The 25,985-nt window shown below is 39.0% G+C and overlaps 1 protein-coding gene and 1 pseudogene across 1 annotated transcript in view; one reads left to right on the top strand and one right to left on the bottom strand.

Annotated features, from left to right (window-relative positions):
- GIGYF2 (GRB10 interacting GYF protein 2) overlaps nt 1-814 on the bottom strand; it is a 112,690-nt gene extending 111,876 nt beyond the window's left edge. The window contains exon 1 of the mRNA XM_044673290.1: nt 757-814. The gene's annotated coding sequence lies outside the window, so the exon portion shown is untranslated. The remainder of the gene's footprint in view (nt 1-756) is intronic.
- Nucleotides 815-14,855: 14,041 nt separating this feature from the next.
- Nucleotides 14,856-14,951, top strand: LOC123248138 (annotated as a pseudogene).
- Nucleotides 14,952-25,985: the final 11,034 nt, after the last annotated feature.

Below are 25,985 nucleotides of genomic sequence, written 5' to 3'. Positions count from 1 at the left end.
CAAAAGACATGCATTTTCAGATGTGGCCAGTGCATGCATGATTTGCTGCATTATGTTTATTCATTACAGGAGCTGTTTTTCCCCAAAGGAATGAAGAGTGGGGCAAGAAAGAGTCATTAAAATCCATTTTTTAATGTACATAACAGTTCAGAATGTTATAGAAAAATAGATTGGCTCTGAAAGTTAGAATAAATTTATTATATACTTTTTTTAGGTAAATTGTTTGGAATAGAGATTTGTAATTTTGGATTCACTGCCCTTTTTCTGTTGTTTTCTATATGGAGATGTCCTTTTAAAAATATTTACAAATTCAGAATTTTTAAAATTATAAACAAATGAAAGGATAAATGAACTATTTACAGTATCTATTTTGCAGGGATCTTTAAAAGGCTAATGATTTGACTGTTTAAAAGTCAAAAGTGCCACCATCATCAATTCATTTAACCAACTTCTAAAGTTGATCATTTAAAAACCATGTGTGCAACTAGCACAAATTTGCCAGTATCAGTAAGAAACAGAGGCATATCACAATACTCAAAAGCCATGTTTAACTCACAAAAATTAAATCTTTTTAAAACTGATTACTGAAAACTTTGAATTTGAATGGTTCACTGAGAAGAAACCATAGGGAAGAAATGCTATTTGTCTGTCTTCCACTTTTTTCCTCAAATAGTCCCTTGTAATATTAAAGTAACTCCCACCCTCAGCTAAGGCCTTTAGCTCTATCCTTCACCCATTCCCTGTGCTAGGCTGTACCTTTACTCAGGATCTGTTGAAAGCAGGAACAAGCCCAGATAACAGGGAGCTTGGCACCTGAGAAATAAAATTCAAAAAATTAAAATTAAATACTATACCCCTTCCTTCAAAAAGCGCCAGACTGAAGTACCTAAAGTTCAACTCAAGTCATTGGAAGCACAATCCCTTCCCTACCCTGAAATGGACCATGGAGACTGAGAGGGGATGGAAGTTGCCTGATGTCTTATACCAATGATGGGCAAACGTTTTAGAGAGGGGCCAAAGGAAAGGAAATGCTCATCTGTCAGTCTGTTTCTAAGGCAACTCTTTCGAAGTTTCATTGTATTGTATCCTACTGGTTGTATTCATCAGATTAGGAATAATGTCCCTCAGCCTAGAACATTTCAGAGGGCCGTATCTGGCCCTCGGGCCACAGTTTGCCCATCACTGTCCTACACCAACACTTTAGACATCCTTTCTTCACAACTGATTCAGAGAAAAACAAACAGAAATGGGCAAAATCCTCTCCCTCTAATAATACATCTTATATAATAGCTGACAGTGATATAGTCATTTTACATATATGATTTCATCTGATCCTCAACTGTAAGATGGGAGGTAATTAACATCTCCAGTATATTATCTCACAGCATCTGTACAGTATCTGAGATTCTAAAATACTTTAATATACACTAAGACGTGACAATGGTTCAGAAAAGTCTTAATAGACAAGCAGACAGGTCAAGAAATATCATCTGCACTTTGCAGAAAACTTCTGAGGGTAAATGCCCAAAGTCACACAGATCAATTTAAGTGATAATACCAGGAGTCTTTTTTTTTTTTATGTATGCTATTCCCTTCTGTTTTATCATCAACTTCACTTCCAAATCTCTCTTTGTCCTTCCATATGGAACCATCCTTTGTATCAAAAATTAAAAAGGAGGGTAGGGGAGGTGGGGAAAGAGGAATCCAGCAAAACCAAGACATCACTGCCATTCCAGAGCATTTGTAATTTACATCACTCTTCCCTGACCAAGAAAAAAAAGAAGGGCAGAGACACATTTCTTCTTCAGTCAAGAATGGTCACTAAATTTATACTCAGGTCTTCTAATCCCAAATTCAGTAACATTTTCCCCTATAATCTTGTTGTTGCTCCCTATGCCAAGCAGTAGTCTAGGTGTGTCGTGTTATTTCACTGCTATCTGGGGGGATCAGAGGCATTCCCTTCTTACCATTAAATCATTTTGAAAAAGTCAACTATAACCAAACTCTTCCTTGTTACTAAATTCTCCAAAGCTGACCTTTAGCCAATTGCCCATTTATATTCTCTAATGGAACTGTTCTCTATGCCAGATGGTGTTTCAGCACCAGGGAAAATTAAGGTAGGAGTTAGAGTTGCTTTAAAGAAGAGGTTATATTGAGTTTCAAATGCCTACTAGCCAAACAATTCAAAGTATCTACTTGGTATACTGAGCTGTTGGAGCTCCAGGGAAAGGCAAGGGTCAGCTATGTAGATCAGATCTAGCAATCATTTGCAAGCTGATAATTAAAGCCATAGGAGCTGATGAGGTCACCAAATGAAACTTCAGAGATAAATTTTAAAAAGGGCCTACAGAGGACTATAAACACAGTAATGGGAAGCAATATGGATGATGAGCAAAGGAAACTAAAAAGAAGCAACCAAATGAAAGAGATATAAAAAAATGAAGACTGAAAAATATCAATAGAAATACCACGCTGTCAATTTTCATAACTGCCTTACATTACTAATTTCTTTTCCCAATTTTTCCTATCATTCTTATCAACTCTTTCAGGAATCCATGGTGGGTCTGAGTCCAATTAACATTTTTTTTTTTGAGGCTTTTGGGTAGCAGTTTTCACCTTGTTATCTTCTTCTGAGTTTATCTTAATTCTCCCCAATACTGTAGTGCTTTTTAGGTCAAATTCTTTTTTTGTTCTTTGCTCATTTTTCCAGCCTATTTCTTGACTTGGAACTTTGTGTTTATGTTGGACTCTGCTCACCTAAGGGTGACATAATCTATTTGTGAGCAGAAAGAATAACTTTTGTGTTTATATTCTTAATAATGGCCTCTGTGATGACCATCGAATGCATTTTGTAGCAGTTGGGTATCAAAAAAATGGAAATCTACTGATCATTCTTCTAAAGGGACAAGAAACTGTACCCTTGTTGGATTTAAAACTAGCAAAAATTACCTGATCCAGGGGCCAGCTAGGTAGCTCAGTGGGTTGAGAGCCAAGCCTAGAGACGGGAGGTCCTAGGTTCCAATGTAGCCTCAGACACTTCCTAGCTGTGTGACCCTGGGCAAGTCACTTGACCCCCCACTGCCTAGCCCTTACCACCCTTATGCCTTGGAACCAATACACAGTATTGATTCTAAGATGGAAGGTAAGGGTTTAAAAAAAAAATTACCTGACTCAAACAGAATTTTGAACTGCATTCTGCAAATACAACTATGAAAACATAGCCTTTCTCGTTTACATCTCTTACTCCTTCACATCTGTCAAACTGCTCTTTACTCACATGGGACCTCCAGTCACAGCATCACAGGATTTGGAGCTAGAAAGGCCATAAGCAGTCTTTTAGTTCAACAGATGAGGGTACTAGGGCCTAAACAAGGAAAATAACGTGCCTGCCACCTGATCACATTCTCCCTTGGTGATTTTATCTTCTCCCATGTATTCAAGTATTATGTCTACTAAAAACATTACTCATAAGTAAGACAGTGCTAGATCCTCAGAGATTTGGATTTCCTGGGATCGAGGAGGAAATTTCTGATAAATCACATACCTCAGTTCACTGTGAACCCCATGTAATCTAAGACTGGATTAGATGAGTCAGTTAGGATCCAGATATTTAGTTATGAATGTGCTAACAGAATCCCAAAAAATACCAAATCAGTAAAAGCATTTAATTAGAAAAGGAAAAAAAGGTAACACAAATATTCTCAGTCTCATTCTTGATAGGACTGCCTTCCCAGGCCCTTAGCCCTCTGCATGTTCCAGGAAGGAAGCTTCTTCCCACCTACGCCAAGCCAAAGTTCCTTCGGGGAAACAAGGCAAAGTCTTGGCAGCCTTTGTCACTGTTCCACAATGCCCAGTTGCATACAGCCAGAGTCAGGATCTAGCTATTCCTATGTGCTTTAGGCCATACCTGATGCTCTAACAGTTGTTCAGACCTACATCCAGAATTGTATCTCTCCCCCAGCCTGTAAGTGGTATGAGGAGATCCTGTCAAGTTTCCTCAGGTCAAAAGCTTCACTTTCTCCTCAGAGCTAAGCCAGCAGCCTGCTCATCAAACCCATCTAAAAGTTCAGGCCTCTAGACCTGCCTCCATCTCTACTGCCTGGCTGAGCTTCTACTTCCTTTCTTTCTTACCTTCTCACCAGAAAGACCACCAATAAAGCAAGGCTAGAGAAATTCAAAGTCTCTGTAGACCAGGTATGAGAAGCTTCAGAGGAAAGAAAATTCCAAACTGACTGTGCTTGCTGCACAGGCCACTGGAACATGGGACGTTAACCCCCTGTTAACTGTCCTGGTATATATTCTTTCATCAAAATAGTGTCTGTGTCTCAGGGATACTTTTGACTGTTCTCAAAATTGTATGGATGAACCAGAGAGGCAGAGAACCTACAATTCCTCCCCAAACTATGTGCCTGATTAACAAACTGATATATATATATATATATATATATAGATATATATATATATATATTACCACAGTATAGACTGCTCAATTAGTAAAGAATCAAAATTTAAAATTTCAAGGTTCAGAGGACAAGTCCCTGTGCCCACAGATGCACTTTACATCTCAAGAAAGAATATCTGGCTTCAGAAAATTGAGGGGGGGGAAAGGGGGGAGCTAGGTGGCTCAGTCGATTGAAGTCAGGTCTAGAGATGGGAGGTCCTAGGTTCAAATTTGACCTCAGCTCTGATCTCAGATACTTCCTAGCTGTGTGACCCTGAGCAAGTCACTTCACCCCATTGCCTAGCCCTTACCACTCTTCTAGCCTTAGAACCAACACACAGTATTGAATCTAAGACAGAAGGTAAGTGTTTAAAAGAAGGAAAGAAAGAAAATTGAGGATGCTCTCTAAACATGCAATCCCGCTTTACTGAATCTCTTCAATGTTCAAGATCATTTTCAACACCTGAAATAATGTCAAAAACAACAACAACAAAAAACACTTTTAAGGCTTTAGTTCGTGTTGGTTTCACCCAAGAAAATGGAAGGTCTTTGAAAGTGAAGATGGTTTCTCTTATTTTTATATCCTGAGCTTCTAGCACACTGCATGGCACCAAGTAAGACAATAGTAAATGCTTGGGGAACCAAACTGGCCCAATGGGTTACTCACTTGCTCCTAAGTATGGAACACAGGGCTTCAGTGAAAACTCCTTGAGGGGAGGGGCCTACTTCTGCCTTCCTTTGGATCCCCAAGCACAATGTCTTCACACAGAAAATGCATAACTAAATGATGTTGCCTCAACATTGCTTTTCTTTATCATTCCTGGGTTCCCAATCCCATCTCTTCAAACCCTTCTCCCTTTTCCCTAGCATCAAGCCTTTGCTCCTCTTCACTTTGAGCAGCTGACCTTGCTCTAGTTCCCACTGCCTAGAGTAGCAATGGAGTTACAGCTATGACTACTCAAACAAACTCCCTTATCTTGACCTCCAAACAGCTTGCTGCCATGCCCTAAACTTCAAAAAGTTCTTTCTTTACTATTCCCACCCTCTCCTACTAAGAGGTGTCCTTCCTCCTTTTCCAGGTTAACCCTTTTCAGGTGGGTTGTTTATCACATTCTCAGTTCTCTGGAATCTTCACTCTCAACCAAAGAAGGCTCTTTACACATCCCTAAACAAAACTTTTTACTTCCTATGCCTTTGTAAAGGTTAGAACTTGAACTAGGCCTTCACTATTGCTCAACAATCCAGGTCATTATCTTCACCCCAGTTCTGTAAATCGCTAGACCTAGAGGACAGCCAAGGAAAAGAAGAGGAAAAAGGAAAGGCCAGTGTCACTACATCAAATAGGAAAGGTTTTGAATGCCTTAAATATGATTTAATATTTGATTGAGTAGGAAGCCAATAGAATTTGTTGAGCAGAGGGCAACGTAATCAGACCTGAGTTTTAGGAAGTTCACTTTGACAGTCGAGTGAAGGGTGGGCTAGAGTGGGGAAGAGATTTGGAAAGGATGATAATATCAAGCCAAGTTAGGAAGAAAAGAGGATCTGGGGAAAAAAATAATGATTTGACATTCTCTAACCACTGAACCTCCTCAACACCTAATAGAGTTCTCTTCCCCAAAAAGGGCACCATGTGCCACAGCAGAACCTGGAGGCAGAAGACCCAGGTTCAAATCCTTGCTCTGCTGCTTACTTCTTGTTTTGACTTTAGGCATGTCACTTTTCTCTAAACCTCAGTTTCCTCAACTATAAAATTAGAGACAAGAATTGCATGATCTCTAAGGTGACAGGTCTAAAACTATGACCCTATGATGCTGAAATGTTTGTCAAACTTAATTTCCAGGCTCCAAAACTCTACCCTAGAATTTTCTCAACTTTTAATGTCCTCTGACCCATTTCAACCTATAGAAAAACTCCCAAAAACAGACCTAGAAAATGCTCCAGCCAGACTTAGAGATGAGAAGTCCCAGGTTCAAATCTGGTCTCAGACACTTCCTAACTGTGTGACCCTGAGCAAGTCACTTAATCCCCATTACCTAGCCCTTATCACTCTTCTGCTTTAGAATCAATACACAGAATCAATATATAGTATTCTAAGGCAAAAGGTAAGGATTTCCTATGAATGAATGAATGAATGAATGAATGAATGAGTAAATGAGTGAATGAATGAATGAATAAATGAATGAAGGTTCCAGATGGTGACGGAGAAATATCCAAGAAAAAGTCACAATGAAACTTGGGCCTTCCAGCCCAGATCAGCATAGGAGTCTATGTGGACAAAGGTTTAGTCAGTATGGTGTGGCACTCAGGGCACCTATGGAGAGACTGAACTAGAGCAAGATATGGTCTCAGCTGTAAAAACTAAGTTAAATTAGCACAATGGTTCTTAGTTTCCGTAGAGTTTATTAATATTTACTCGACTAAAAGACAGATATAGAGCTATTTAAGCCTATTCTAATCTAGCCACATGACGCTCCTCCTCATGGTTCTCTCTCCCCCTCACTGTCCTTTCACTGCTGTGTCCAAGGCCATAGAGAGACCACTGCCTGGAACTCCCTTTTATTTCTTCTCCTTTACCCCCAAATCCTAACCTGATCCTTTCCTGGTGTCACTGTGCCTATTTCACTTCTGTGAGGAGTGGCCTCACATGACGTGACATAAAGCTAGCAGTCCAGGGACAGAGGTAGGATGACCCCAGTATGTGATTTCTGGGGAAGGGGGTTCCCTTTACACACAGTTCCAAACTAAGACAGCACACCCTCATGCAGGACACAGAAGAGGTGCCAAATGGAAGCTCTTGCCTACTCTCCAGTTCCAGAATATGCTAAAGAAGGGTAAGGTCACAGGCCCCAGGCAGTATCCAAAGAGACAAGGAAGTTCGGAATCGGAACCAAACAGTATTACTATGGCTCAGATCTGAGGAGTGTCATTTCCAACTTCTAGTACAACCTATATCTTGCAGAGGAATCAACCAAAGCAGCAATCCCAGACTAAAAGGGAGCCTATGTTTTTGACGCTGAACCAGAAGAGCTTCCCAAATGGCTAAGAGAGGATGAGTCCAGCAGTATCTACTGTTACTCAGGCCCAAACCTCAGGTAAGAAACCTGCAATGTTCAGACCAGAGAGGTGACATTCAGACTTTTTTCAATAGCACTGAAAGTTTCATTTTCCCAGCCAAAACCTGCCCCTGACAGTCTGGGATAACACAATATTACATAACATGCTATATCTCAAGAAAACAACAAGAGGATCAGCCCAAACCTTCGTCCTGGTGCACAATCTAGCCTTAACATCAAGTCAGAAGCCAGGAAGCAGGCTAGAAGAGTAAGCAAAACAAAAAAGAATCCCATCATAAAAAAGAGCATTCAAAACACAAGCCGAAAAGACAATGACTCTAAAATATCTACAAGCAAAGCTTCTTACAGAGCTTGGGCACAAACTCAACTAGGAATCCTAAAAGAGATGGAGCAAGTTCTTTTTTGGTTTTTAATAAGGCTATTTATTAAGGTAGTATAATAAGAACAGTTGGTATAAAATAAGCCCCCAAGAGTGAGACAAAGAAAAAGGACATCTTTTGCACACAGAAAGATCCTTGGGAGAGTAATCTAAAGTTTAAAGTACAACAGCTGAGAGACACACTATATACAGTGTAGAGAACATGTGTGGTAAAGGGATGCCTCCCAACTTCTGTCACCAGAAAGCCTTTTCTTCTTTTTTGGAGAAATCATAAAGTTCATTGTGGGGCATGGTGTCAGTAATGAATGAGCTGCTCTGCTGGCTTGGCTGCTCATATAACACAGTATCTCTGGTGGATTGGTCCAATTTGCTACTGGGTTAGGGTGCTCAGCTGATGATTTTCAATCTTTCCACATCTATCTCATCTATCTCAACCTTGGTTCTCAGCCATCTCCTAATTCCCATGGCAACTGCTACCAGTTCCAATTGACTCTACTCTTTTCTCTGGGAGCAAGAATTTTTAAAAAGCACTTCTAATCAATGAAATTAATGACGTAAGTAAAAAACTGGAAGAGAACTGAGAAGAGGAATGGCCCAAGAGATACAAAACCTTGCCTAAGCAACTAACTCCCTGAAAATCAGAATGAACCAAAAAGAACCAAACAAGAAGACTCCTTGGGACAAAAAATATTGAAAACTAATTGGGGGAGTGAGAGGGACACAAGAAAATGTATTGTTATCTCAGAGTAAAAACAAATGACATGAAAAAGTTTTTCTAATAAAAATTAAAATGACATGTAAAAACTGAACTGATGTATAAAAGACTCAAAAATCATGGACTACCTGAATAGGTATGTAACGACCAAAAAACAAGAGCCTTCCCATCGTGTTTCAAGAAATCCTAAAATAAAATTGTCCTGATCACTCAGAAGCAGAGAGCAAAGCAGAACAAGAAAGGATCCACTAATCAGTCATCTCCTAAAGAAACCCAAAATAAAACATGAGTCAAAACCCAGAGCTTCCAAATCAAAGAAAAAAACACTAAAAGCAAAGAGAAATAAAGAATTCATATATGGAGGAGCTACAGTCACAATCAAACATGACCTAATAGTCACAAATATAAAGGACTAGAAAGCTTGGAATTAAATAATACAGAAGGCAAAGGATTTAGGTTTACAGATAAGAATAGTTTACCCAGCAAAACTGAGTATAATCCTACAGGGAGAAAAGAGAGGATTTCCAAACATTCCTGATAAAAAAGACCAAAGCTCTGTAAAAATTTTAAAGTTCAAACACAAGAGTTAAGAAAAGCAAAAAGATAAACATAAATGAACAATCATAAGGGACTAAACAGGGATAAGCTGTTTAAATAATTCAAATATAAAGATGACATATGTATTAATCTATCATTAAGGGGTCATAAAGGGAATCTAATTAGAAAAGGCCTAGGAATATTCTTTATGTTTTAATGCTATTAAGAGAAGAATGGAAAGAGAGGAAAAGGTATGAATTAAAGAGAAGGGATGGGACAGAGATAGAAAAGAAAGGTTAGGAAAAATTAATTCCCATTATCAGGACATACAAGTAGTCATCTATATAAACAAGGAAGACAGGATGGAAGACAAACTGCTGACACAAACTTTACTCTCATCTGAACTGTTCACAGGAGGGAAGAATATACATTCTACTCAACAGGACAGTAAGTGGTAAAGGAAAAAAGGAATTAGAAGATAGATTAATAGAAGGAGTAGTCCTAAGTAAAAGAAATTAAAAATATACCCCAAAAATCTCTAGTTCTTTTTAAGCTGGTGAAGAATGGAAATCTAAGGAGATGTTCGTAAGCTGGGAAATGGCTAAATAAGTTATGATATGTAATTGTGATGAATACTATTGTGCTCTAAGAACTGATAAAGGGATTGATTTCAGAGAAAACTAGGAAGGTATGTATGAACTAATGCAGTTCAGAACAACAAAATGGTAAAGCGAAACAACTTGAAAGAATTATCCATTGTGATCATTATAATAAGCAACAAAATTCCAAAGGACTAATAATGAAGCATGCTATTCATCTCCTATTAAAGATGTAGAGTTCCGAATAAGACATATTTATACCTTTTGGACACAGTAGATGTGGAAATTCCTCTTGACTACACATGCTTGGACGGGGGGAAGGGGGGATGTGAGAAAAGGAAAAAACAAATGAAAGAAAGAAACCCTAACCTACCCATATTTCAAGACACAATTCAAATGTCCTCCCCTCCACTTTAAGGAAATCCAGTCTACCCTAGCAGAATTGATTTTTCCCTTGCTTAAACGTCTATAGTATTTTGAATCACTCACATGTCAGTTCGAACAATTGGTAGACAGTTCACATAATGATGTTAAGTAAACTGCTTATTTTATAGCCCCAGATTATGACATGCCCAAGGTCATCCAGAAAGCACATAGCAGAACCTGAACTAGAACAGGATTGCTTTATTCTGCTAAAAAGAACAACAATATTCTTTCCACAACAGGGCATTGCCTTATCACATACAGCATATCCTGCATAATGTTGCCCAAATCAACCTCATTTGCCAATCAATAATGACATTATAACCACACCCTATGATCCCATCCAAAGCCTCACTACCATGGCCTCCATTTTCCCAGGCAGTCTTCAACCCAAAATCATAACTGCACCAGATCAAGAATTTAACAGAGGTTCTGGTTTTAATACACTGTAAAAATTATTCTTCTGAAAACTGGTTCACCTAGCTTTTTAAGGTTACAGTAAGGTAGTCATTTAAACATATAAATAAATGGAACCTTGCCACTATTTCCTAGAGCTGATTTGGTCCAGAAAGAGGAAATTAAGTCCTGCTGGTCCAGAGTCTCTAAGAAATTAAGTCGATCTTAGCAAATCCAATTTTTTTTTTGCTTCAGAAGGCTACCTTAATTCAAGTCAAATAAGTAAGTACTAACAGAGCCTACATTTTGTATAATACTAAATCCTGCCCTGAGCAAAAGAAAATGTACTTATTCCCTAAGCAACATATACTACATACATGCTGCTTAAAACAATTACTTGGATAAAAGCATAGATGGTATGGTCATCAAAGCTGCAACTGAACCAAGGCTGGGAGAGAGCTCTAATGCCCTGGAAGACAGTCAAGGTCGAAAAGACCTTGAGGGACAATTGCACTGAGGTGGGGTGGAGCTACCTAGAGTAAGAAAAACTGAAACTCTTCTCTAGATCCAATAGATACATTTTCAATGTGAGCATTTACACCTCTAAAATTGGGAAATGCTGCAAATCAAGGATTTCTTTTGTCTTAAAAAGCTATGGAGGAGAAGCTAGGTGCTCAGAAGATAGAGGGAGCCAGGCCTAGAGCCTGGAGATCCTGGGTTCAAGTGTGATGTCAGACACTTCCTAGCTGTGTGACCTGGGCAAGTCACTCAATCCTTGTTGCCTAGCCCTTATTCCTTTTCTGCCTTAGAACCAATACACAGTATTGGAGAAGATAAGGGTTGGTTTTTTTTTTTTAAAGCTATGGGGATGTTTAAATTTGCATATTATGTTAAATTAATATGTCTAAATTGCATATTAAGCAACATTTTCCCCACAAGGCCAGTTAAAAATCACCAGAACATCCCTGGCTATATCTAATAAGAACGATGAATCAATCAGTAAAAGCAGGTGCTAGGCACAAAGACAAAATTGAGGGCAGTTCCTGCCCTCAAGCAGTTTACATTTAAAAGTGGGGGAGGGGCAAGAGCAAAAATATATACAAAATAAAAACATTGGGAGCAACTGGGTAGCTCAGTGGATTGAGAACCAGGCCTAAAGACCTGGGAAGTCCTGGGTTCAAATGTGGCCTCAGACTAACCCTAACCCAGCTGTGTGACCCTGGACAAGTCACTTGACCCCCATAGCCTTTCCCACTCTTCTGCCTTGGAGCCAATATACAGTACTGATTCCAAGACAGAAGGTGAGGGTTTTATTAAAAAACAACAAAGAAAGAACATAATCCAGGCACTAAAGGGACCACTATGCAAAGCCATGGCTATGGGGAGATGGGAGATAAGGGTCAACAAAAAAGGCTGGCCTTAGTGCATGAAAGGTGGCAATGTAGATCAGGTTAGGGGAAAGTAGTCATGGAGAAAAAGGGGATGACTACAACTGAGCCCTTTTCTGCTTAAGAAATCAAAACTTAGGGCAGCTGGGTAGCTCAGTGGAGTGAGAGTCAGGCCTAGAGACAGGAGGTCCTAGGTTCAAACCCGGCCTCAGCCACTTCCCAGCTGTGTGACCCTGGGCAAGTCACTTGACCCCCATTGCCCACCCTTACCACTTTTCCACCTATGAGACAATACACCGAAGTACAAGGGTTAAAAAAAAAAAAAAAAGAAATCAAAACTTAGGGGGCAGCTGGGTAGCTCCATGGATTGAAAGTCAGGCCTAGAGATGGGAGGTCCTAGGTTCAAATCTGACCTTAGACACTTCCCAGCTGGGTGACCCTGGGCAAGTCACTTGACCCCCATTGCCCACCCTTACCACTCTTCCCCCAAGGAGTCAATACACGGAAGTTAAGGGGTTAAAAAAAATCAAAACTTAAAAGAGAAAAGGTAAATCCAGACAACTTCTAGCCAGCCTCAGCTAAATGATGAAAGATTTGAATAATCATGAATTTGGTCAATTATAACAATGGGTAAGGAGGAGCTATGAAGAGCTAGAATTGTAGCATTGTCTATCTTACTAAAAAAAAATTTTTTTTAAAGGCAAGGGCACAAAAGCAGGGTAGTAACAGAGTAGAATGCTCCCAGAGAGAGCGTCACAAAGCATAATGGCCTGGGTACTGTCTCCCACCAAGAATCTCTAAAACATGAAGAAATGAGTAGAATAAGACACCTTAACAAGGGAAGTTAATGGGAAAAGTCACAAACTGGTTTTGAACCCTTCTTTCTTAAGAGTCTCAGGGTTCTGCTATCCCAGAATTAGAACCAGAAGAATTTTTCACCCCCTCATTTTAAAAATGAGGAAACAGATCTAGGAAGTGAACTGCACAGCCCCAGGTCACCCAAGAGGAAGTGGCAGACCCAGGATCTTTGGCAGATCCATCCTTCCTCAGGCTCCTCATTGGTGGCTCTTTCCAGTCTAACATGCCTCCTGTCCAAAATAACAGTTGACTTCAATGGGTTTTAGGTTCCTTTCCCTCTCAGAAACTCTATGTATGCTCCTTTCAAGGAAAGTACCTTGTAGCTTACTCAGAAATAATGATTACTGCCATAGCCAGTAAGGCAATTGCACCCTCTTGTTAACCCTTGGGAGCCCCCAACAAAACCTGAGATAGGAGAATCCTGTGAGATAGAACTGGCAATGTGTAACAACAAATAGCCACCAAGAAATTATTATCTACCCCACACAAGCCACACATTATCAACAATCAACATTAATTTGTGGCAAACCCAGTATGTGAAGCCTTGTGAGCTAGTGGATAGATCACTATCCTGCAGTCAGAAACATCTGGTTTCAGGGACTGTCTCTGACATAGTGGCTGACTGACCCTGTCTGTCACTTCTTCTCTGAGTAGCTGAATCTGTAGAGGCACTGGGCTCTACAGGGAGAAAGCAAACTAGAAAGCAAGCCTGACCCAGCCCTCAAGAAATTCTACTCAGATAAGGAATGCAAGATAGATACAAGCAAGCAAGGAAAGTTCAAGGCTGGGCAGACTGAAGGAGGTAGCCCCTAAGCAGAGCCTGGAAGAGAGCCTAGGGCTTCAGAGAGCAGAGGTCAAGGGGGAAATCATTCCAGGCTAAGGGAGCAGGACAAGGAAGTTCACTGAAAAGAAAAAAGTAAGCTAATGTGGCTGTAGGCAATCAACACACACTTAATAATCTATTATGTGCCAGGCACTATATAAGCACTTGGGAAACAAATATAATCTACAAGGAGCTTACATTCTAACAGGAGAGACAATAAGGAGAGTGGCATGTACTCTAAAGATAGAGAATAAATACAAAGCTGTTATCTATGAGATAGCTGAAAAAAGAGGGCACTAGCAATTGAAGGGAGCAGAAAAGGATTTCAGTAGTCCATGGTATGTACCTACATTGTATCTTCTAAGAGGAGAGATGGGGGCACCGAGGGAACAGATATTACAGGCTTGCCACAAAGGCTATTTTGGCTGGATGGTAAAAGAGAGTATTAAAGGCTTTAAAAAACAAAACATTGTGGGGGAAGCTGGGTAGCTCAGTGGACTGAGAGTCGGGCCTAGAGACAGGAGGTCCTAAATTCAAATCTGGCCTCAGACACTTCCCAGCTGTGTGACCCTGGGCAAGTCCCTTAACCCCCACTGCCTACCCTTAACACTCTTCTGCCTTGGAGCCAATACACAGTATTGACTCCAAAACGGAAAGTAAGGGTTTAAAAAAAAAGGGGGCGGAATTCAAATGGATGTGTGATTCTAGAAGCAAGAGAAAGTGACTGGAGCTCACTGAAGAGGCAAAGATATGGTCCCAGGGAGTGTGTGAGGTGGAGTAATGTGTCATCTTCCTGAAAAGATCAACTGGAAGCAGACTGTAAAGAGCTTTAAATATGAAATGGGAGTATCTGTTTTATTATTCTGGAAACAATGAGGCCTTGAAGTTTCTCAAGCAGTTAAGTGACATGTTAGACCTACACCTTAGGAAAATCAATGGCAGCTTAGTGTAGGATAAACTGCAGTGAGGAGACACATGGGACAGAAAAACTAATGAGGAGGCCACAGTCATAGGTCATGAGGAGTTGGTGGGGCCTACACCAGGGTGGCAGCTAAGTGAGCAGAAAGAAGAGAATAGAGAAGTGATACTGTAAATGTAAAAAAAAAGATCTAGACAGAGAACAGATGGATTCGTTAAGTGAATGACACCAAGAGGGCAAGCAGGAGACTGGGAGGAGAGTGCTGCCCTTGACAAGAATAGGGAGGTTCAGAAGGGAGGGAGAGTGCTCACTTTGGCAGCACATACATTAAAATTGGAATGCTTAGCATGGCTTCTGCACAAGGATGACAAACATATTTGTGAAGTGTTCCATATTTTTGTTCTAAACAATTGGAAAAACATTAATTGCTCATAGGTAAGCCAAAAATATAATAAAAATGACAATTCTACCTAAATTAATTTACTTATTCAGTATCATATCAAACTACCAAAAAATTACATTATAGAACTAGAAAAAATAGAAAATTCATCTAGAAGAACAAAAGAACAAGAATATCAAAAGAATCAATGAAAAAGTGTGAAGGAAGGTAATCTAGCAGTACCAGATCTCAAACTGTACTATATAAAGCAGTAATTATCAAAACATTCTCATAATGACTAAAAAATAGAAGGGTGGATCAATGGAATGGATTAGGGGTAAATGATCTCAGCAATCTAGTGTTTGATAAAACCAAAGATACCAGCTTTTGGGATAAGAGCTCACTATTTGACAAAAACTTCTGGGAAAACAGTATGACAGAAACTAGGTACAGACCAGTATCTCACACCCTATACCAAGATAGGGTCAAAATGGGTATGTGAATTGGATATAAAGAGTGATACCATAAATTAGGGGAATACAGAATAGTTTACCTGGTAGATCTTTGGAAAAGGGAAGAATTTATAACCAAACAAGAGATACAGAACATTACAAGATATAAAATTAATAGTAATATTAAATTAAAAAGCTTTTGTACAAACAAAACCAAGGTAACCAAGATTAGAAGAGAAACTGGGAAGAAAAATTTTATAACAAATTTCTCTGATAAAGGTCTCATTACTCAAATATATAGAGAACCAAGTGAAATTCATAAAAATATAAACCATTCCCCAATTGACAAATAGTGGAAGGATATGAACAGTTTTCAGATGAAGAAATCAAAGCTATCAATAATCCTATGAAAAAAATGTTCTAACTCTCTCTTGATTACAGAAAACTAAATTAAAACAACTCTGAAGTATTGCCCCACATCTATCAGATCGGCCAATATGAACAGTAAAGGAAAGTAATAAATGTTGGAGGGGACATGGAAAAATTGGGATACTAGTACACTGTTGCTGGAATCGTGAAATGATCCAACCATTCTAGAGGACAATTTGGAACTATGCCCAAAGGGTTATAAAACTGTGCCTACCCTTTGACTTGGTAATACCACTACTGGATCTGCATCCCAAAGTGATTTTTTAAAAAGGGCGGGGGTGGGGGGGGAGGGTGTGAACGGACTGACTTACTTGTACAAAAATATTTAGAATAAGAATTGGAAATTGAGATCCATCAACTGAGGAATGGCAAACAAATTGTGGTGTACAATGGTGAGAGAATACTATAGTCCACTAGTAGAAATGATGAACAGGATGATTTCAGAAAAAGTTGTAAAGACCTACATGAATTGATGTAGAACAAAATAAGCAGAACCAGGAAAACATTGTACTCAATGACAGCAAAATTGTGAAATGATCAACCAATGGATTAGCTACTTTCAGCAATACAATGATCCAGGACAATTCTGAAGGACTTATAAAAAATACTATCCACCTCCAGAGGAACTGTTGGGAGTCAGATGCAGATCAAAGCATCTGACTTTTAAAGCATCTTTCCCTTTAGTTTATTTGGATTGGTTTTTATTTTGGTGTTTTGGTTTTATATGAGTATTTTCTCACAAAAATGAACAATATGGAAATGTTTTGCATAATACATGAATAACCCAAATCAAACTGCTTACCATCTCCAGGAAGGAGGGGAGGGAGACAATTTGGATCCTATAACTTTAGAAAATGTATGTGGAAAATTGTTATCATATAATAATGGCTTTACAAAAAAAGGAGGAGAGTTTGGAGGAAATCTGAGTTTTCTATTTTAGTCATGTTGGGATTTGAGATATCTATCTGTAGGACATCCTGTTGAAGATATCCAAGAAGCAGCTGATACTGAGATATCATAGCTCAGGAAAGAAGTTAGGGATAAATACAAAAAACCAGGAATATTCTGCATAACGATGATCATTGAAACTATGAGAGTAGATATCACCAAATATAACAGGATAGAGAAGACGACTGGATAGACTGTTGAAGGCATCCAAAGTTAGTAGGTATAACCCAAGTGAAGATCCAAAGATGACTAGGAAAGAGTTGCCAGTTGGGAAAACTAGAAAGGCAGTGTGGTAAAAAAAAAAAAAAAAAAAAACAACAGAGGAGAAGAGATGATCAACAGTAACAAAGACTATGGAGGGGCCAAGAATTGAAAAGGGTGATTAGATGTAGAACCAAAGAGATCATTGTTAACTCTGGAGACAGTAATTTCAGTGTAATGAAGTCAGAAGTCAGATTGTTGAAAATCTGTGGTGAAAACTGAAGATCTGAAACAGGATTGCATGTAATTGGTGAAAAAAAATTAAAAATTAAAAAAAAAACAGAAATAGAGAAATAGAGCAACCAATTGTAGTCAGTTTTCTCAAGAAATCTGGTCACAAAGAGAAGCTGAGATATAGGAAGGTATTTAAGTGGGATTATACTAAGTTAGGGCTAAGGATGGAAGAAGACATGGGAGTGTTTGTAAGTAGCACAGAATCGGCCAGTAACCTAAAGATTACAGAGATAACAGGGATGATAAATAAGGAGATGTGATGGAGGAGAGGGAATTGAGTAAGATCAGGGTACCAGTATCAAGAGTACAGTCTAAGCAGGAAAAGTCACCTCTTCATGTCAAACAGGTAGAGGAATAGACAGTGGGGAAAGATTTGACAAATATGAGGAGGAAGGGAGCAGAGGGAGCGCTCAATGAATGGCCTCAATTTTCAATGCCATTCGATATGTGTTCATCAGGAAGCTGATGGGAACCTGGTTCATTTAGTGGGAAAGGTATCAAGCCGTGGATATAGAATAGCAGTGACAAAGCAAGCAGATGAAAGCTTGAACTTGATCAGACACCCCCCCCCACACACACACACACACACAATATCTAAGGGAACAGGTGGTGATAAGTCTAGCCTGAGGACCCCTCTCTCTGAGGAGAGCAGAGTCATGGTGTCTGGAGGACCTTCTTGGAGAAATGCAAGTCTCCCTTGGAGAAGAGGGTTAGAGATGTCCCTTCTGCTTCCAACGTGCCAGCCATGCAAGGACAGCTCTCTACAGAGGTCTAGTCTACAAAGAGGAGACTGTAGTCCCAACTTCTGCTTGCTCCCCAGGCAACCTTGAAGGATAGCTGCCCTAGGCTACCCCCTCTTCTCTGACTAGAAGAATAGATTCCAGGATTCTTGAATTTGGACCCTCCTGGAAACCCCCCAATTAGAGTGAGGATGTATTCTAGGATCAGAACACCTGAGAAATCCTTCCTCCTCTAAGAGGAGGCTAAGATTCAGGAGTTACATTAGCCACCAGAATCCCCTGTCTTAGGTCATGGAAGTGAAAATCTATCTACCACATACCAACCTACCTACTTACCACATATCTATCATGGTACCTTACCAGAGTTACCTACCATTAATGGCTGCTGGGGATTTGGTGAGGGGATGGGGAATTCTTACAATCGGTTGCACTTTCAAGAGTTCTCCCTTTCGGCTTTAAAAGCCTATCTGGGGGGCAGCTGGGTAGCTCAGTGGATGAGAGCCAGGCCTAGAGACGGGAGGTCCTAGGTTCAAATCTGGTCTCAGACACTTCCCAGCTGTGTGACCCTGGGCAAGTCACTTGACCCCCATTGCCCACCCTTACCACTCTTCTGCCTTGGAGCCAATACACGGTATTGACTCCAAGATGGAAGGTAAGGGTTTAAAAAAAAAAAAAAAGCCTATCTGCCTTTTGATCCAGCCATAGCATTGCTTGGATTATACCCAAAAGAGATAATAAGGAAAAAGACTTTTACAAAAATATTTATAGCTGCACCCTTTGTGGTAGTAAAAAATTGGAAAATGAGAGAACATCCTTCGATTGGGGAACAATCTTGTGGTATCTGTTGGTGATGGAATACTATTGTGCTCAAAGGAATAATGAACTAGAGGGATTCCATGTGAACTGGAACAACCTCCAGGAATTGATGCAGAATGAAAGGAGCAGAAACAGGAGAACCTTATACCCAGAGACAGATACATTGTGGCACAACTGAATATAACGGACTTCTCTACTAGCAGCAATGCAAGGATCCAGAGCAAGGTTGAAGGACTTATGAGAAAGAAAACTATCCACATTCAGAGGAAGAACTGTTGGAGGGGAAACACAGAAGAAAAACAACTGCTTGAACACATGGGCTCATGGGGATATTATTGGGGATGTAGACACTAAATGATAACTCTAGTCCAACTATCAATAATGTAGAATTAGGTCTTAATCAATGATACATGTAAAACCCAATGGAATTGTGCGTCGGCTAAGGGGGTTGAGGGGTTTGGGGGAGAGGGAAAGAATATGAAATATGTAACTAAGGGAAAGTATTCAAAATAAAAATTAAAAAAAAAAGATAACCCTCTTGATTTAGCCTGCATATTTATCTTGTTTGTCTCTCCAATCAGACTATAAGCTCCCCAAGAGCAAACTTTCTTTCTATCCCCAGCACTTAACAGTGCCTAACACATAGCAAGCACTTGATCAATGCTACATGACTGACTAATCGAAGCAGTCATCAGAAAGCAGGGTCTCTGATCTTCAAGAGGCTAAGTGTATTATCTGACCTAAAACTTAATGATTTAATAAATTCCTCTATTATAAACACAAAATTATTATTACTGAACAAATACAGGCTCAACCTCAAGTACCCATCATACAAAAAAACATGACTGCTAGAAACCCAGAAGTAAACAGCCAGAGACATAAAGTCACATTCATGTCCTTGGTAGCAAAACAACAATGTTTTTAATTATCACTAGTGGCAGTAACAAAAAAAAGTCTGAAAGACTGATGAAAGACCAAGATGAAGTACATCTGAATGCAAAACTAAGAAAGAAGTCATTTTGAAAACTACAAAAAAAATCAAAGGAAAAGAATAAAGAAAATTTTATTAAGGACAAGAGAACAACTTAGAAGAAGGCTGCTTTCAGCCTTAGATTCAATCATTCTGCAGAAAGGTAACTGGAATGTTTAGGAAATAGTGTAATGCTCCATTTTTATGAGGGAAAAAATAAAAAGAAAGCAAGCTAATATAAGAAACTAATTCAGGAAAACATACATATATCCTGTAATCAGAGATTCAACAAAATGCTACAAATCATCTCTGGAGGCAACTAGGTAGGTGGTGGTGAAAGACAATTCAAATTTTCCCAGACGTTTGTCAGCTATGTGGCAAATTTATCAGCAGTAACAACTATAAGAGCTAACATTCATATATAGCTTATTATATGCCAGGGACTGTGCTAAGCACTCTATAATTACTGATTTATTTGATCCTCACAATAACCCTGGGAGGCAAATACTATTATTATCCCCATTTTACAGTTGAGGAAATTGAGGCAGACACAGGTAAGTGACTTTCCCAGGGTCACAAAGCTAATAAGTATCTAAGGATGGATTTGAACTCAAGTCTTCCTGACTTCAGGCTCAGAAATCTACCCACTACACTATCTAGTCACTTAACCTCTGTGTTCCTTATTTTCCTCATCTGCAAAATGAAAATAATGTATTCTACTTCCCAGGGTTGCTGTAGGATAAACTGACATACTGGTAAAGTATTTTGTAAACCTAGAATGCTAAAGAAATGCTAGCTAGTACTATTATTATTGTTATCACAATCATCTAGAACAGCAATTCTCCAAGTCCAGAGATTCAGGGATCCCTGAGACCCTTTCAGGGGGTCCACAAAATCAAATTTTATTAATTATTAATTATTACTTTCACAGTAAAACTAGGAGGTCTGAATTTCTAATAGTAACAATGTCTCATAAACAACTCTTTGCTAAATCATTTTTTTTTAAACCCTTACCTTCCGTCTTGTGTATTGGCAGAAGAGTGGTATGGGTAGGCAATGGGGGTCAAGTGACTTGCCCAGGGTCACACAGCTAGGAAGTGGCTGAGGCCACTGAGCTACCCAGCTGCCCCCTGCTAAATCATTTTTAAGAGTGCAAAAAGAATCTCACACCTAAAAGTTTGAGAAGCACTCAACTATAGAAAAGCTCGTAATGAAAAAGATCATAAAAATCTTGAGTCTCAAGGAAGTATTCTACAACCTCTATTTTCTAAGGAAGGAAACCCAAAAAAGAGGAGAAAAAAAATTCAATTCTCACAGAGTCAACCTTCAGTTATGTAAAAACCAATATATTAACACCTCCTAATTGATAGCTATGCCAGATAATAACTCATTCATATGATGCTTTACAGGTTACAAGATCCTTTTTTTGCCACAATTCTTTGAAGTACAAAATATGTCTCCTCATCTTCATTCTATGGATGGGAAAACCAAGGAAAAGGAACAGAAACTCACTTGCTGATAGGCTCACCACCACTAAATGTCAGATGTGATCTTAACCTAGACCTCCTGCCTCCAGAGTCATATCTCATGGTCCCACTGCTATCCCATGTGGCCTCCTACTGAAATACTGAATCTCTCAATCATTTGACGATGGCAAGACAACAAAGAGGTTAGCATAACCAAAAAAAAAAAGACAAAAGAAAATCAAAGGGTCTGATTTTGACGTGTAAACTATGTAAACTGTCAACTAGATGAAAAACTGCTTAATGTTTAGAGAAGACTTAATTTTTCTAAATAATATTTGTTGAATGAATTCCTTGCAACTGATATATGAACCTAGCCAAATATTAAGAAGCATGCTCAAGTGAAAAGCTCTTGTTGAATTAAAAGATTCAGGTCTAATCTCCACTTTCCATATGACCACATAACTGGAACAATTCATTTACTGTTTCCTAATTGCTTTTCTTAATGTCTCTCCAAATTCATGAAAAGGAGGTTGGAAAAGGCTTAATGTAAAAGCACTTTGAACTCTTTGGGGAAAAGGTCCTCTATTAACCAGATCTCCAAATGAAAGTTTCATTATTCCAGGTCAGGTTTTGTTCAAAGAATATTTTGATGTTCTCTTCAATATACCTTTAAAATTGTTTTGAAGCAATTGGGTCTTCACTGGTAAAGGCTGTTCTAAGAATTCCAATAACTAATTGATCTAACAGTCAGTTGTCCAAAGCAGTGAGAGGCAAAACATCTTTCCCCATTTCACATACACTCAGCAAGTAGGTGTCCTAGGCCTGACCTAAAGCCTGGTTTTCCTGAGCTCAGCTTGGTGGTTACAATTAGTAAAGCTAGATAAAGAAAGAAAACTTTAAAGGGCAACAAAATTCCTATGAAAATACTAAACAATGTTGGTGCCAACTTAAAAGGCTCATAATCCAATTCTTTCTTTTAACAGATGGAAAATGTAGAGTAGAAATCATTCTTTTATAACATGGTACTATTCTCAGCAATTACAGAAATGAAACTTGTCTACTAGGAATATGGTTTTTGTTCAAACAAAATTTGACCTCTCCAAATTTAAAGACATGCACATGTTAGCTGCAATTTAAACTCATGTTATAGCTTAAAAATGAGAGAAAATTCAAAAACGAGGAGGAAAAACTTAATTTGTTCTTTGGGTTCAGCTCATCAATTAGTATTTCACTCTAGTTTAAGATTCATTATTCAGTTCCGTTCAAATCCATTCGGCAGGCCTAAAATCCACCTTACTATCTTCTCTCTGCTATATCTTTTCATCAGAGAAATCTGTGAGAACATTCAATTTGGGCTTACTAACAAGAGATAATGGAGCAACTAGGTGGCACAATGGACAGAGCACTGGGTCTGAGGTCAAGAGAACCCGAATTCAAATCCAGCCTCAGAGCTCTACCAGCTGAGTGACCTTGGCCAAGTCACTTAACCCTCCTGGCCTCAGTCACATCTGTCAAATGAGCTGGAGAAGGAAATGGCATACCACAAAAAATCTTTGCCAAGAAAACCACAAATGGGGTCACAAAAAGTCAAGCGGGGATAACTAACTAAACAATAACAACCAGGAGGTAATAAATGCTTCTTGAAATGGTTTGATTGAGAAACATGAGGAAAAGAAGATGGGATGTAAATAGCATTGTTTAATGTGAGCACAACCAAACAAAACCTATGGTTGCCTAAATAGATCTTAAACATTTCCCCTAGGCTGCCCAAAAGAGTATTTGTATTCTTAGGACCCACAAGGAAAAGAGTTTGCTCTAAGGATGAATGACTTTCAGAGGAATATCTACTTTCCTGAGGCCATTTCTATAGCTCACAGAGTACCCTCAGCAATCTATTTGGTTCTGTCCATATCAAAAGCAGTTATTCATCAGCAACATTAATTTAAAGTCTGAACAACAGATTGTGTGTCTCTAGAACCAAAGTATTCATGAGAAATGCCTGAATACCAATACCCAAGAATGTTAAACCAATCCAGATTGTTGAAGGAGAAAAACCAATCCAGATTGTTGAAAGAGAAAGGGGACACAACTCACTTCCAAGAGACCTGGATTAACACCAACATTACTCCTCTTCTGTAGTTTCAGCCTAACAGTAACGTCCTATCATTAACCACATAGAAACAAAAAGGAAAATATTAAGTATCTAATCACTAAGTCAGATACTTAAAAACAATGATAAACTATGTGAAAATGACACTGATCTTTTCAGCCAAACTCACATAGCTAAATCACCATCAATCAAAAGATCTTCTGATGACAACATAGAAAAATAGTTTATAATTATTTAAGTATAGAAAAATGGCTTATCAGAAAGCATAATGGGGGGATAAGCATATAAAGCAATGACAACAAAGTCAGAGTTACATTTTAAAATTCAATTTATCAAGCAAAAGAAGGACCTTTCTAAATCATTAATCCTCTTTTACTGATATCTTTCATCCTAGGAGCTCATCTACCTGCATGCTACACAAATATTCCCATCTTTTGACATTTCTGAAGCAAGTGAATTATTTTGATTTATGCAATGGAAATGAAATAACAAAGAAAAATAAATGAACTCTGTCAACAAAAATAAAAAATGTGTGTGGCGCGCTCACACACACACACACATATCCTAAATCAAGGATACTAAATCTACTGTATAGTGAAGAATAGAATACTGTATTTAACATCAACCAATATCAGAAAGATGCAGCAGACAAGTTGGCAATCAAGATGTTATTTTTAAGGAAAAAAACCTCAATATTAAAATAATTACCCAGTGAACTTGAGGAGTAACTCCATCAAACTCTAGGGGGTAAAACAAACTCAATACAAAGGAAGATTTCTCTAACAATGAAATCCTACAGAGGCAACCACTTCAGATGAAAGAGAACCTAAAACCCTTAAAAGGAGACTTCACCAAAAAAAAAAAAAAAAAAAAAACATGGCAAAAATTAATTCTTTACCAACATCAGGAAAGTCTATAAGAGCTAAAACACAACCAACTACAATGAACAAGTACACTTTCTGGCTATTTTCACAAAGTACCTAATTTTGCAAGATAAAAGATTCCCCACCTCCAGTGCCTCACATCCAATTTAGCCTATATTTCAAACTGCAGAATTACTACTGAATCTTCTCCTTCAATACACTAATCAGAAGACTCCTTCAGTAGGTGGCTATTCTTGAAAAACACCACTGACAGGATAGCACTGGCCTCATTAAAAGACTTTTTTATTAGAGACTAGGAAGCTTCAAGTAGTCTGACAAACTAGTGCACACCAAGTTCCTTGATGTGCTACCTGAATTTAATAAGCAATTTGAGTTTGTTTCCAATGAAAAATTTTGACAGTCAAACAAATCTATGTATGTAGAATTTGACTGCCCTGTAAAGAGCATTGGAGCAGGAGATGATGAGTAGAGAGAAAAATCCCCAAAACAAAAGAAGCCAAGTTATATGGGGAGGGCCTTAAGTTCATTTTGAAAAGGGAGTGGACCAAACAAATTCCTGAAGTCCCTTCATCTTCCCTTTATCCCACAATAACTTACACAATAATCAATATACATCTGGCACCTGCTATACTACACAATACAGGAACAACTTTTCGTTTTGGTACAAGTATATCTGTTTGCTCTCCCAAGGCCAAAATTATTTCTAAATCAAAAAAGAATTGTCAAGAGCCCAAGTGACATAGAACACTTATTTCTAGTAACATGGTACCATTTGCTAACACAATTCTCAGAATCAAATGTCAGTGGAATCATTTCAATTTTCCAGGTCCATCCCACTTTGAAATTGTTTCCTGTTGTCAGGTCTGATGAGAAACTCTTGAAGCAACAGCCAAGCATATATACCAGTTTGTCCACTCTGTCTGCAAGCTGCTACTGTAACTGCTAAAAACACATAAAAATGTCAATGAATGAGAGAAATTACTTGTTGTCTAACAAGAATGGGAAAATAGTGCAGAAACACTGAGGATGCCCAGAAAGAATTAGAAAAACAAATGAAGACAAAAAAAGGTTTTTTTGAAAAAATAGCAAATGAGCTATTTTGAAAGGACTGCTCTCCAATAGAGAATAAGATTAATAAATATAAAAATTTGCTCTCCTCAAGGACAAAATGGGACATCTGCACTACCTATCATCAGGTGTCCAGCCTGGACCATTTACCTTGGGGGGCCAGGAATGGCTCCTCACCACCAAGAGAAAAGGCAACATGCTTCAAGTGTTCTGACTTTCAGCTAAGCCATGTGGAGCTCTATCACTGCAGAAACCAGGCTCCTTGAAGGAAGGAGTCATTTTTCCAGGTGTCCCTTTGCACCCTTATCTGTGTCCCTATCCTCAGGCTGGGTCGGAGCCTCTACCTGTCAGATCAGTCTGAGCCCTGGGGAGGGCAGGTGGGTGAACAGGCAGCCAGCACTCTCTAATGTGAGGGCTTCACCTGGCTTGGGTCGGGACCCCCTACAGACCCCTTCTCAGAAACTTTTTGAGATGCACCAAACAAAAGGCACAGGCTGACAGGGGACACCAGTTGCTACACAAATATTCAGTTACCAGATTATTAAGAAACCCCAGCTCAACACCTCTGTTGAGGAAGTGGGGAGGGGGAGAGGGGGCAGCCTAGCCTGGGCCCCAGAGAAGCAAGGGTACAACCAGGAAGAGCCAAGGACCTGGGTTCAAGTCCCAGCTCCAACAC

This window comes from Gracilinanus agilis, chromosome 4, assembly GCF_016433145.1.
Source record: "Gracilinanus agilis isolate LMUSP501 chromosome 4, AgileGrace, whole genome shotgun sequence".
In the NCBI taxonomy this organism is placed as follows: domain Eukaryota; kingdom Metazoa; phylum Chordata; class Mammalia; order Didelphimorphia; family Didelphidae; genus Gracilinanus; species Gracilinanus agilis.
Note: the sequence above shows the minus strand (reverse complement) of the source record. Positions and strands in the feature narration are given on the sequence as shown.